Raw genomic sequence first — 13293 nt, forward strand, 5'->3', positions numbered from 1 at the left:
GATCCACCCACCCACACTGTTTGCAGACACAGCCTAGCATTTATTTTCATAGGATGCATCCAGCCTTATTAACTGCATTACTCTTCTGTTAAACTCTGAGGCCACTGGGGCTTCCGGGGGTCATTTGCTAATATTCATGCTCAAGCGCTCAGACTGTGCTGTGAGCTGCTAGCCAGCAGCTGGTGCTGAACACACTTCACATTAAAGTACATAAAAATGGAAAAGCTAACTATGCTAAACAGCATTAAACACATCCAGGCCATTTAGCTGCTTTGCTTGTATGCAAATCTGGCTCTTGGCCATAAACGTGCCAGCTGCCTTTACCGTCTAACATGATTTCCTGATTAATTGTGTAGGCTAATAAAACACCATTCCCACAGCTTGCCGCCGCACATCAGTGCACAAGCAGTTGTGTTGACATTATACATTACACTGTTTTACAACTTTACTGCGTCTCACAGTTAAATGCCCTCTTCATAGGCCTCTTGCAACTCTGAGGCACTGACTCTTAGGTATCATTCGGAAAAAAATACTGTCAATTGCTTTCCCATATGAAGTGAGACCTAAATAAACAGTAAATTAAATCCTAACTGCATCAAAAGTTAAAGGATTCTCTCATTCAAGTGAAAATGCTTATGGGACGTTATTGACACCTGCAACGCAGAGTACAATGATCAAACACGGATACTCTTTTTGAAAACTGCGGGGAGAAAGAATTAGATGAGTCTCACTAGTGTCACTTTACAAAGTCACTGGAGAAGCTTTCACCAGCAAGCCTCCTGTTCTTATTTGATCAGAGGACTATAGTGAAGATGCATGATGTATATTTGTAACACATTTGTTGTTGTTGTTTCAGTTTATCAGTAGTATATATCCTATTTTTACATTTGGATTTCCCTTGAGCTTATCTAATGCTCACATAAAGTTATTGTTTAATTAATTTAATAACACTGTAAAAATGTAATCTAGCAAATATAAAAATGAATCATTTTTTTATGCTGAACAGTATAATATAATTCACTTTTCAATTCATTTTTTTTTTTTTTTCAAATTGCATTAAAATAGTTTATTTAATTTTTAGTATTTAATCTGAAATGCATTGAATAGAGAGAAAGAGATAGATTATTCAGCAAGAATGCATTTAATTTATATATGCACTGCCATTTGGGATCAGTAAGATTTTTAATCTTACTTTCTTTCTTTTTGTTCCATTTGTTTGGTCAAAAATACAGAAAAAAGTAATGTTGTGAAATATTATTGCAATTTAAAACAACAGTTTTCTGATTTAATATACTTTAAAATATAATTTATCTCCAATATAATTTATTCAAAAAAAAAAGATTATAATCTAAGATTATAAAATAATAAAAATATAAAATAATTTAAGATTATAAAATATAATTCTAAGTATATTACAATAGAAAACCACTATTTTAAATTGAAATTATATATATGTATATATATATATATATATATACATACACATTTTTTTATTTTTTTATTTCTTTTTGTGTGTGTGTGTGTGTGTGTGTGTGTGTGTGATCAAATAAACGGTGCATTGATGAGCAGAAAAAAAAAAAAAAAAACTTCTTTAAAAACATTCTTACTGATCCCAACAGTCTTACTGATCCCGTACTTTTGAACGGCACACACAGATACACATATCTTGGGCAATTTTTGGGCAGGAAATCTGCTCATTAGAATGATTTCTGAAGGATCATGCTCTTGAAAATTCAGCTGTGCTTCACACACTCTCAGAGAAAAAGGTACAAAAGCTGTCCTTGGGGCAGTAACTTTTCAAAAGGCACACTTTTCTACCTTTTTACCCCTAAAGAGTACATATTAGTACCTTAAAGGTACATATTACCACCTAAAATTACATATTAGTACCTTTTTTATTTTTTTCTGAGATTGCAGGAATAAATTAAATTTTAAAGTATATTTGAAATTGTTTGTAGTATTTCACAATATTACTAATTTTACTGAGTTTTTGTTCACATAAATGCAGCCATTTTAGTACACGTGTTAGCATTTCAGCATTTATATATTTATGTTGTATGACATTGTATTCACTGGATATTATATACAGACAATTCGTTACCTTAGACGAATCTGACATTTTTGTCAAAATTGAGTTATTTACATATATTCTGTGACAACTTATTTCCATTATGTGATGTTTCTTTTGTAAGCTGTGTACATTTGGGCCCTTTTTTTAGAAAACAAAAATGGTTTTATCTACAGACCTCTATGGAATGCAAAAACTTTATCTCAAAAGTGCTCAGAATGCAGATAGAATCTTATAATTCTAAGACAACAAATTGTATACATGGGTATCTCTCAATAATTCAATAAGTCTCAGTAACCAAAACTGTTTATGTTTTATGCATGAAAAATATCACAATAAAAGGCATCATTTAGTCAGTGTAACATGTTGACCAGTTGATGGCAGTATCAGCTTTCTGACATGGACTGAAATTTTGATCACTGCATAGTCTTGTCCTGTAACTGTTGGCCATTTCCTGCAATCTTTAAGCTTTTTTGTACTGAAATAGAAGGTATAAAGTACCTAGGCTACTATATGCATATTTCAGTAAAACAAAACCTGTATGCCATGTCCCCGACTTATTAAATTGAAAAGCTCAGCACATGCTGGCTATGGATCACCAAACAAAGAGTTGGCGATCAGAATCACTTTTCTTTACCATGTATAGAACAGAACTGAAAGCAATGTGGTATCACACAGAATGTGCACTGATGCAAGGTGCACAACACAAGAGCTTATTTAAAGAAGCTGCTGGGCATCACAGTGCATTAATCTTCAGAAAATTTTACACAAACAGACTGAATAAAACAACTCTTTAAGACCACAGTGGCACACCAATTCCTGGGAATTCTGTTGAATTTGTCCTCAGTGCAGCGTACGTATTAAATAGCACTCTATAGTAATACGATCCACCCATTCTCTCTTTCAAAAAGACCAGATCTGCTGATAATTGTTTGCAGTTCCTCCACCTTCTCCAACCAGGGTCATGCCACTGTCACTCAACACATGGGGGTCTCCTATCAGCAAGAGCCCAAGGCTCCTGTCTCAGCAGGTAGACCCCTCTGGCTCGTGTTGGCGCGTTCCAGCACAGATGGCCCACCCAGGTGGAACAGACCATTGTATATCATGTTAGGGTCCTGAACCCACCTTTCATGCTTGGTGGTCGATCTTATCATAAAGGGGCTCTGAAAGACAACACACCTGCACCAGGCTCTAAATGATAGCAGGGTGTTTGAAAACATTTAAAACAGGGTTTATCAACACTTATATTTTTCGAAAATTCAATTGTGTTGAAGTAATCAGTTAATTCTGTTTTTCTCTCTTTCTTTTCTCTTTTGACTCTGTCTGAACAGAGCCTGGTGCATTGCTAGAGGCCCATGTTCCCGAACTCCTGTAATGACTGAATAAAGACAATTTGTCAAACATGAGTGAATGCCTTAAGGCAGATAAAAGGAGAAAGAAGCATCTAACAAAGTTCCTTCACAAAAGCCTACACAATGCGTCATAGAAAAGGGCCCCTCAGAAGTGTCCGAATAGTTTACTCTGATCTTGTAGTAACGTGTCCTTATTTTGAAAGTAATATGGTCCATAGAACCTCAGGGTACAAGGATATCAATATCAAGAATATAATTATAAGATTGACCCCCATGTAATTACATGTGTTATTAGATTTTATTGGATTAGTAGTAATATGCCTATTAGATTTCTTAACATTTACATCTGCTGAACATGCACTGTCTGACTAAATATGTGTAAACCATGCTCTTAAATTTAACCAAATTTCACCCATTCTCTTTCATCTGAATGAGAATTTTGTTTTTGTTTCGTTTTTTAAATCTGAAGTCTCTACGCTATTTATTAGGGACTTTTAGATCTATAGATCTTGCGTTTTTACAAAGTGAGGCATAGGGCAGTGAAATAGAGAAAAACCCCATATCTCGAGACATGTTTTAAAAAAGTTGACTTTTATTTTGGTGTGTATATGTGACCCTGGACCATAAACCCAGTCATAAGTAGCACAAGTATATTTGTAGCAGTAGCCAACAATACATTGTATGGGTAAAAATTATCGATTTTTCTTTTATACCAAAATCATTAGAATGTAAAGGTCACGTTCAATGAAGATGTTTTGTAAATTTTCTACCATAAATATATCAAAACTTAATTTTTGGTTAGTAATATGCAATGTTAAGAGCTTCATTTGGACAGCTTTAAAGGTGATTTTCCCAGATTTCAGATATTCAAATAGTTGTATCACGGCCAAATATTGTCCTATCATAACAAACCATACATCAATGGAAAGCATATTTATTCAGCTTTCAATCTCAGTTTCAAAAAACTGGCCCTTACCACTGTTCTACTAACATGTTTGACAAAACAACCAATGAGTTTTAGCAAAAACCTTGATTTTGTGGAAAACTCAGTAAACAAAATTATAAAACCACAGCTGTCAAAAATTAGTAGAAAGCATAGAAGCCTTTGCTTTGAATGACTTCAGCACATCTGTGGCTGCAGGACATCACTAGTTTCTCACACTGCGTTTGTCTTGGGCCACTCTTCTCCCAGTCTCTTCCATAGTTTGGTAACTGTAGTGGGTTTCTTAGCCATAGCTTTGTTGCCAAGGTTTTCCAGAGATTTTCAATTAGGTTTAGATCAGGACTCTGGCCTGGCCTTTTTCATTATTTCAGTGTTATTAGCTTCAAGGACCTGCTTTACCCGTTTTGCAGCATGACAGCGAGCACTGTCTTGCATGAAAATTGCAGGCTGATTGGAAGATACTTACGTGTCTGAACTGCATGTTGCTGAAGGAGGTTCTGATAAACATTTGCATTCACCCTGCCACGTATCTGTATAAGAGGCCCAACTCCCGCTGCAAAAAACATCCCCCAAACCATGACACTTCCTCCTCCACCTTTCACTGACTTCTTTACACGCTTGGACATTAGTCTTTTCTTAGTTTGATGCCAAACAAAATGTTTCCCTTCAGACCCAAATAAATTAAACTTGCTCTCATCGTTAAAGTGAACTTTGAACCAGTTCTCTTCTCTCCACACAACATGCTTCTCAGCAAAGGTGAGCTTAGCCCTGTTTCTTTCTGTTGAAGAGAGGCTTGGTCACTGCAGGGTGCACTTTCAGTCAGACTTTTCTTAAACATGCTGAGACAGATCCGTACCCTGTTCAGCACTGGCAAGCAATTCCAGCTGCAGTGTTGAACCGATTCCCGAGAGTCTTCGCATTATCCTGTCTTTTTGTGCATTTGTCTTACATGGACGACCAGCTTTTTTCCTCTTGAATAAATTAGCGTCATTATAAACCTGCAATATTCAAGAAATCAAATGTTTGGAAAGACCAAATTTCTTTGCTATGGATGAAACGGTCATCCCTTTGGCTTTTATTTGAACAACCTCCTGTCGTAGGGTTTCAGTTACCTTAGGGCAGCCTGTAATCTATATATCAGATGGGAATTAGTTAATTCAGTATAAAATAATCAAATAATTAATTCAGCAGTGAATGATGAATGAGTGATTTTGCAGTTATTTTAATTGTATGTACTTTTTTTAGGCATGACTGATGAACAGGTTACTGACAAGTGTAATCACTCACATTTCACAGTGTGCTTCATGTAACACAAACATTTAGTGTTGATACCATGTATAAATTATGATAGAAATGAATCATTTTCATCCATTTTAGTTTGTATGGAGTTTTCTTTTTGTTTTGTTTAAGCTACTACTGTGTTTGCGGTATGAGTTTCCCAGGTGCACTTGAAGGCAGCAATAAACCCAATGTAAAGTACGATGTATAAGAAAAAAAAAAATTAAATAATAAAAAAGGCCTTGTGACACTGTGTTTATTTTCCATCTGCGCTTCTTCTCCGTTTTTAAATACAAAAACACATTCTCTTTGAACAGCCCTTATTTTCTTTTGATTCAGTTTTGTTCTGTTAACTTAATGGCTTTGGTGTCTTCTCAAAGATGAAGATGGTCTCAGGAAATCCCATTTTGAATGTAAACAGTTTTTATTAGGTGGGGTGGTTCTCTTTATAGAAATCTGAAATGCTTTATGAGAGGAATGCTTTTAAGAGTAGATAACTTCCAGATTTGCTCTTTTTTTTCTGTTTCATCTGATGTCACTTTTGGGAAATATAATTTGAGACATCAAACTGTTAACTGGAAAAAGAACAGTAAAACAATTTGTACCAACAGAATGCTGCTTGACAACTTTGAAATAAATAAGATAGTTTGGGATTTTTATTTTTTTATTTTTTTGGCACGTTCTCATTGGCCCATGTTCTCTATATAATCATCGGACATATTTCTGTGGCATGATCATTTTGTTCTATTATAATAAATTGCACAACCATTGGCTTTCTGGCTCGTAAGGGCTCTCGTGGGAAACAAGGCCGTTTGTTGTGTATGAGGCTTTGTCATTGGTAGACACAATACTGGCTTGTGTCCACTGCTATGTCCCATTGCTTTGACCAGGAATCATACTCATAAGTGGTTTCACACTTTTTAAAATTTAAACAACAAATACAATATCAAAATGACCAATTCACTTGATGAGCTTAGTAATTTAGGCAATTTATTTATTTATATATTTATTTGTTTATTTGTTTATTTATTTTAACGCAGGAACTGTCTGACCCTCTCTGGTGGTGTAAAAACCACAACAAATGCTTTTATAGTTTTTATAAAAATTTCACAAAGGACAAAATGCAACAATCTTTTCTGCTTAGATTCAGAAAAGAGAGCAAGCATGGACTATTAAAGGCAAATGACCGTTGGTTTATTGCAAGAAGGATCTATTGAACCAGTCAAAACAACTTAAAATTATGTAAACATAAATTGTAAATGATTACCAGACAGTCAAGGAGTCGTGTTAGGACTAATCTTCATAAAGTCTTCAAGTACAAGCCCACAGAACACTGCCCAAGCAGTCTTTTTTTTTTTTATTATGTGTAACAAACTACAGTGATATCAGACTTCGAATTCTGTGAAGAACTGTCACTGGATGTCAGAGGTAAATTATAAACATAACAGAGAAAGTTTTCAACAAGCATAGTCAATTTTTCTTCTATCTGCAGTTCTACAAAAAATAAGGTCGTGACAAGAACAGCCTTTCTCCCTCTATTAGACGTCATGTCATCACTTGTCGCTTCTTGTTTATTCTGCTTGGGCTGAACTCTCCCTCCTGCTTTCTTTTCATCTCTTGTTGTTTTTCATTTCTTGTTCTGTAGATATTATTACCCCACTATATCCCTTTGAGACCTGAATATGTATAAATATATTGCAAACTGCAGGCCTACAGTTGTAAAATGGTTTACATGTAGTGATGTGTCACTTTAAGATTATATTCTATGGCTCTACTCTGACTATAAAATGGGTTTTAGCTGTCATTTTCTCTTTAACCCGTCGTTGGCATATATCAGTTGTGCATCTATGAGCTACAGATCTATGAACATGATATAGATATTGTATCCTACTTATTCATTTGTGGTCACATTTTATTATTTTTTATTATTATTAAAGGAATAATTCATTTAAAAATGAAAATTTGCTAAAAATGTACTCACTCTCAGACTATCCAAGATTTAGATGAGTTTGTTGCTTCACGGGAACAGATTCGGAGAAGTTTAGCATTATGTCACTTGCTTATCGATCGATCCTCTGCATGAATGCATGGGTGCCGTCAGAATAAGAGTCCAAACAGTTGATCAAAACATCACAATAATCGACAAGTAATCTACACGACTTCAGTCATTCAGTTAATGTCTTTTGAAGTGAAACGTTCATCCTTTGTTGTCCTCTCACATCAAACATATTTGTTTAAAACTCTTTTGACTTGTACATTGTCCTTGATCTCTGCATAGTTCTCTCCTGATTCAGACGAGATAAAAGCAATATTATGGATAAAGGGCTCATGTTTTAGCCAAAAGCAATGTTTTTATAGTTAAACCATCTTAATTTGTTTTGTTTCTTACAAACATGCAACTTTTTTTACTTCAAAAGAAATTTATGGTTAACTGGTGGTTTTATCACTTTTTTAGGCTCTCATTCTGATGGCACCCATTCGCAGCAGAGGTATTTAATGGTGAGCAAATGATGTTAAATGTTAAATGCTTATGCTAAAGTTCTCCAAATCTGTTTTGATGAAGAAACAAACTCACCTACTTCTGGATGTCTTGAGGATGAGTACACCCTCAGCAATTTGTAACTATTTTACGCTTCGGCTAATTAATGGCTAATTCGCATAAACTACTACAGTCTCAATCATAAGTTTCCATACAATCTGCTTACACCTTATATCAGGTTGGCAAGCCATGTGCAAAGCTCCATTCTGAGCATCACATGTTTTGTTTGAACGAATCAGTGTGTTTGGACAAACTGGTTGACACATTTTATGGTTTTATGATTTAGTTGCCAATTAGTTGCTCACGCCTCTGTTTTAGTACAGACTGTACAATCTAATACTAAATCGCCAACTCGTAATTCTTATGAATACTCACAACAGCATGTCTGGAACACAAACATGCAAATGGAGTGATTCAAGCTGTCCCAGTCCCTCTTGGAACACAAATCGGTCAATTAAATTTAAAGACCTAAAAAATATATATATATATATTTTGTGTTTGAGAGCTACATGTAAAGGTTAAAAATGAAATTGGAAACAAATGTATGTTTTACATTAACAAGTCAAATTAGTCCAGGACCCGGTTTAGTCCAGGTATAATAAACTAAACATCACTGTACCTTCTTGTGTGGTCTTGAGGAAATAGATCATTGTGGTATACAGCAGAATCCACATCCCCCACTAGAATCCACAATATTGTTTAGACACAACACAAAAGAGGTGGCCTTGAGCTATGTCTGCATGCGTGTGTTCTGTGAGTGTCAGTCGCCCACAGTCCAGTAATGCTCTAGAAACCTAGCACGTGTCTGAAGGTCGATGTGGCCCCGTGTCCTCCACGCATCCAGCATCAACCAAAACGAACCACTTAACTTCAAGAGTCATTTCCTGCACGTCCTTTTGAAAACAAGTGGTTTGATCCCTCTCCACAGGGCCGTGCCACAATCTCAGCGCTGTAGTCTGGAGAAAACGGAGACCATTAACACAGCAGGCAGTGACAGTCTCTATTATTTCTTTTACTATGAGAAAAATGTGGCCTGGGGAAGCAATCACACTCCCTTCAAATGGTGGCATATGTTTTTTGTCATCAAGCTGGCCTATGTTTTCATGCAGTATAGAAAACCCTGTGAGCCTTTTTTTCCTGACCAAAAAATTTAAATATAGGCTAAATCTGTTGTAAATAAATAAAATACATACATATATACAATTGAGGTCAAAAGTTTACATACACCTGGCAGAATCTGCAAACTGATTCTGATGACTGAGGGACTCATATGCAACTATTACAGAAGGTTCAAACACTCGCTGATGCTCCAGAAGGAAACAAGATGCATTAAGACCCGGGGGGTGAAAACTTTTTGAATTTAACTTATTTTGTCTTCCGGAAAACATGTAAGTATCTTCTGTAGCTTCTGAAGGGCAGTACTAAATGAAAAAATATTTAGACAAATTAAGAAAAATGTGCACATCTTCATTCTGTTCAAAAGTTTTCACCCCTGGCTCTTAATGCATTGTTTTTCCTTCTGAAGCATCAGTGAGCGTTTGAACCTTCTGTAATAGTTGCATATCCTCAATGTGAAAAGATGGATTTCAAAATCATAGTCATTGTTGAAAAGGGTTCAAATGCTGAAAAACCAAAGATTTTGTGGGACCTGAAGGACCTGAAACAGCTGTGTATCATACATGTTAAACACAGTATTAAGAATGAAGTGTATTTAAACTTTTGAACTGGGTCATTTTATGAATTCAACTGTTATTTTCTCTTGTGGACTATATATTTTATGTGAAATATCTTATTTGTGTCAGTACTGAATAAAAGATAGCCACTTCCTTCAGCAATGGATTCTAATCTCAAGTTGACAACTCAACAGCTGGACCCAAGCCTCCGTTAATAATTCGAAAACGCACTTTACAACTAGTAAAGAAGGAACTTTGAGTTGCTTCATTGAAAGCTTATTGTATTACTGTATTAAAAACTCATTATGAGAGAGAGATGGACTGAGCGAGTGTGATTACCTGCATCTGATACAGCATTCATTCTCAGCTCAGTCTCATATTCACAGTAAAATATTAGTTTGAATGTCTATTGAGGAAAGTGATATCTTTGTCATACTGTCCTTTCATCTGTTAAGGGTGATTGTCAATGACAGCACTGCTCAGTGCATTTGTTGGCTGCATCTCTTACAAGGTGCTGGTGAAAGTAAATATAAGTTTGTTTACAACCTTGTATCAGTCTCTTTTAAAATAAAAGCTTTTCCTGCTGACTCACAAATAAAACAATCTGTTGTTGCCATCTAATGGTGGAACTGATCACAACAGCCATTATTAAAGTTGCTAGGCAATTCAGTCAAAAGTACAAAGGCAGCGCTCTGATATACAGCATTAAATTTTGAGATTTCCCTCTTCTTGCTTTTTTAACAAATAATGAGACCAAACACTGTCCGTTAGATTCACATAAAACAAATTATATTCAAGAAGATCTGTCCGAGGTAAGCCTGCTCTCAGTGGGTTCATGAGTGCTGAAATGCTGCTGATGCCCTGGAGCCCATATCTCTGAAAACGGCAAAACAAATTTTCATATAGATGTTATCTTTATTAATAAACTGCATATGTGAACTATAAACATTCATTCAATACATTCTCACCCAAAACTCTTAAAACTACATTTTAGTAAAATTATAGTGGATTTGTCTGCCTACAGTATATATATACCAGAGGTTGCATTAGACATTTTGACGGACAGGGTCGTAAAAATTCTGTCATAATCTATTATTACCTGTCATTTTAATTTTCATATTTTAATAACACATTTAAATGCTTTTATTTTTTTTCACCTTTTCATTTTTAATTATGAACCTACATAACGATAGGCTTATGCATTTATTTTGAAGAGAACAGATGAACAGATGAGACTGCATAACTTTTTATGTTCAATGCCACACCCCGCAGTGACAGTGGATTTAATATATTCTATTTTGTATGAACCAATATCAATTCGTAAATCCCAATCAATCTTTTGGTCTATGCTGTTTTCAGTTAATGAATGAACATTACATAGTGCGCTGCCTCCCATTCAATAAATCGCAAAAGGCTAAGCTTTTTGTTACTTTTGATATGAAACAAAGTCTCTGATTTCAAATTCTGTCCATTTCATTAGGAAATTCAAGCAATAAATACAGTTGTGGCGCTTTTTAATGCGGCGTAACAGATTGTTGTAGCTTCTGAGTACTCACCTGTGCATAATCAAATGCACAGCAAAACATTTGTGACAGTTTCATTTTTGTTCCGGATCGAGTGCTCTGCCACTACACTGGAGCGCACTCGCCGCCAACTAGAAAGGGGTGGGAATTACAGTTAGAAGTTCTAGATCACCCTCAGTGTAATCCGTCAAAGTGACGGAGACGGCCTTCAGATTTTTCCGTTTATTGTCAATGATGGACAATTCATGGTTAACACGACCTCTGATGTATACATAACGTATATATTTGAATATCTGGTCATCATCCATCTTTCTGAGGAGAAACAGAGAAGTGTTGCTGTAGCAGTGACAGAGCCAAGGCTGATCAGAGGATCTCTGCACTGTACAGCGGGTACTGACAACTTAATCGTTTCTTAAAAACACTTGTGAATTGATCCAAAAAAAACTGCCATCAAGGTCTGCTAAACTCAATGGACTCTTTGTTAGTTTTACATAAATACTCTGTAATTGTCAGTGTGCTTTGCTCGAGGTGTGAAACTTGTCAAGTAGGTTATTTATTTATTTATTTATTTTAGGAACTGATTTTTTTTTTTTTTTTTTTACAAAAGTAGTGACATGCTGTCTGAGGGGATTAAGTGCCCAAAAAATGATTTCACTCAAGATTACATCACTACATCATTACTTTGAAGTCTGCAGTTTATGGTTTGTGCAAAATTAACTTTTCTCTACGACGCCGTAATGTTGACAGTACATTGTCTTATTTCACGTCTCCCCCCTCGCTGCTCTACTTCTTCCTGGGATTCATTCCCTAAAGGTGGCTTGTTTAATCTCTTGAGAAGTAGTTGCTGAATTCTCGGTTTTCACTTCAACCGCATTTTTGCCTTCAGCAATGCTAACTGGGACAGTATACAGAAAATGCCAGTTTTGAGGGATGACTGGCACTCGTTGATGTGCTAGCATTAAGTTTTCATCACCTCAACCCTCTGTCTCGCAGGTTTAGCAATTCTATAAACAATCATACAGGTGTGGTGAGGACCAGGTGCCCTTCACCATCTAAACATCTTGCACATGTCATCAATTCTATCAGGTATACAGTATATGCTTTGATGTCTTTGGAGAGCTTTTCCTCTGTTGAAGCTGATGTGTGTTTGTTGTGAGGCTATCTTTGGCAGCAGCTTTGACTTGTTTTCATTTTAATGTTGATTCAGAGTAATCCCAGTACTATCATCACCGTCAGGCTGTTGTTTTCTGAGGATTTTGAACAGAAACCACACCCTAGAGAAGCATCTTAACATCTTAGAGTCTTCCAAGTTTGACTGTTTTAGGGCAAGTGTTGTTTTCATGTCTCCTCTTCATATAAATCGGAATAATCACTTTTTCACCAAGTGCTAGTGCTCTTGTTATGCTGCTGACAAGTCAAGGATGGCCAGGTTCTTCACTGACCTTATGACTACAGTGAGATTTTCATTCATCAGGTCTCCTCATACGATACGAATGTTTGATCTGCAGGGGATAGTTGAGGGTCAATGACAAATAACAGTGTTCACAATAAAAGGAAAAATCGTTTAAAAATAAAGCATTAAACGCCAGGTTAAATGTGTTCTTCATGTTGGTTTCATATGGTTTTGAAAAACTGACCTTCCTTTGTCATAAAAAGCTCCAATTATCTGATATTTTAAGAGACTTAATGACCTTGATATGAAGTTATGAGGGTCTGCAGGGTGCTCTTTATGATATTTAATACCGTTTTATATTTATTTTTCTTTCATGTTGGCGGCACCACATGACTTTGATTTGGCGGACAAAGGTTATTCAGAATATTAATAAGAAGTAAGGCCGTTTTGTAAAAAAAAAATGTACTAAAAAACTCTTTTAATGATGTATATCTACATTATGATGTCAGGCCAGTTTTATCACG

The sequence above is a fragment of the Labeo rohita genome, chromosome 1 (assembly GCF_022985175.1).
Source record: "Labeo rohita strain BAU-BD-2019 chromosome 1, IGBB_LRoh.1.0, whole genome shotgun sequence".
In the NCBI taxonomy this organism is placed as follows: domain Eukaryota; kingdom Metazoa; phylum Chordata; class Actinopteri; order Cypriniformes; family Cyprinidae; genus Labeo; species Labeo rohita.